The following is a 2,227-nucleotide window of genomic DNA, read 5'->3' as shown; positions in this document are numbered from 1 at the left end:
GCCATGCTGGCCAAACAGGAAATAAGATTCAGAAGTTTGCGGGGCTTTTTCTGTCTATCTGGCCAGTGCATCTGAGTTGAGAGTGCTGTCCAGAGCAGTTACAATGGAGCACTCTGGGATAGCTCCCAGAGGCTAATACCATCGAAATGCGACCACACTACTCCAAATTCAACTTTGCAAGGTCGATTTCAGCGCGAATCCCCTCATCGGGGAGAAGTACCGAAATCGATTTTAGGAGCCTTTAAGTCGAAAAAAAGGGCTTCGTCATGTGGATGGGTGCAGGGCTAAATTGATGTAACACTGCTAAATTCAACCTAAACTCATAGCGTAGACCAGGGCATAGTCAGTGCATGCAGATCTTTGTGCTGGTTCCTTAAAATATTCACATTAGGCAGTAAGGGAGAGAGAGAAAAAAAAGAAGAAAATGGAAGAACTCTAAGAAAAGTAACGGTAGCCCATCAGGATAACTCTTCGATGGTTTTCTTCCATGTCATCCATGCATGAAGGATTAGAATTGGGAAGAAACGATTAACCATTAAAATGTCAACAGCAGACCTGAATTTTCTGTTGCAAACAGTAATGTAACCACACAAGGCCAGATCATGAGCTGATTTCAGACGGACTTCAGTGGAGCTATGCTGCTTTATAATAGGATTTGGTCCACTGGCTTTAGTATAAAATAGCTGTGATGCAACTAGTGTGAAATCAGAAGCAGGCACTGCATTTGTAAACTGTACATTGTGTTACTTGTAATAATATATTGGAATGGATATTTTAAAATAGGTAAAATGTATAGAAGACAGGAGGGCTTTCCGTTTCTGAGGCCATTTTAAACTAAATAGCTCAAGTGAAGCTCTAGGAGCAAAGTTGAAGAGCAAGATGGGCCAGATCATTACAGATATAAATGGTGTGTGTGTGTGTGTGTGTGTGTGTAGGCACCTAACTCCCATTGAAATCAATGCAAGCTAGGTGCCTTTATATATACATATACATACATACATATATTTGGGGATTTGGGCCTAAGTGCCTGCAAAATCTGAGCTAATTATGTGACATCGCCTGCATGTCCCAAAGCATGCCATTCAGATCATTAAAATAGAGTCTTTCAGTCTGGTTACATTTTAAAATGTACAACTGCGCAATTTATCTTAAATACATTTTTTCTTTTCTCTGTTTTTTTCCCATATGCTGGGTGATTATAGCATTATTAACAATACACATTTCTATAGCTCCTTTCAAACTGGATCTGAAGGAGGTTAATTAATATCTGTAAGCCTCACACCACTAGTGAGGTAAGCAAACATTAACATCTCCATTTTACAGATGGAGGAGAAGAGTCACAGAGAGATTAAGTGATTCTCTAAAGTCACCCAGAGTCAGCAGGAAAATCAGCACTAGAAACCACACTTCCAACCGCCTTCCCAGACTCTGTCTAAATGATTTCATTATCATTCAGAATGGTTCTCTCATGGCTTGATTCCACTCTAATTGACTTAAATGGGAGAAGGACCAGGTGCTAGTACACCCATTTCAGTGATTTGAATGTTACAGGATATCAGTGTTACACACTTGAATGAAAAGGCTGGTCCTATATTCAAGTATGCTTTCCTAGATCACAGCCCTTCCAGCCACTATCCTGGAATGCTTGGGCTGAGACAGCCACAGCAGGTGGGAATGATGGGGGTATAGGATCCATACCAGACCTGTTTCATTGGTGGTGGCTAAATGTAATAGTAGGAAGATTGTGTTTGCAATAGTCCCTTCTGTGGTTTTCATCACATGATAATGCCACAGTTGGACTAAGGAGGATTGTCTGAGGGAGGCAAAGAGGAGGACTGTTATTACAACACATAGGATTACACATCTGTAAATTGTCTCCCCGCCATCCTGAAAAAGAAACATCCTGACACCTAGTGACTGCAGCGAGTAGTTCCTATAAGCAGAAAGTAGGTTAAATTGCACATTGTTTGGGGCAGGGGCCATCTCTTACAATATATTTGGAAAGGATCTAGCCCCATACCCCACCTGAGTTCCTGCCTGAACTACTGGAATAATAATATTAACAGCGGCAAGTTTTATGTAGATGCTTGAAGCCCTCTACTACTGAAAAATGCTCTCAGAGGAAGAAAACAGAGCCAGGGAGTCACTGAGAGGAACAAAGAGGATACATTGGATCACACCTCCCTGCCATTTCTCCCAATGTCTCCCCAAGGCAGGGGGTAATGAG

The sequence above is a fragment of the Chelonoidis abingdonii genome, chromosome 1 (assembly GCF_003597395.2).
Source record: "Chelonoidis abingdonii isolate Lonesome George chromosome 1, CheloAbing_2.0, whole genome shotgun sequence".
In the NCBI taxonomy this organism is placed as follows: domain Eukaryota; kingdom Metazoa; phylum Chordata; order Testudines; family Testudinidae; genus Chelonoidis; species Chelonoidis abingdonii.
Note: the sequence above shows the minus strand (reverse complement) of the source record.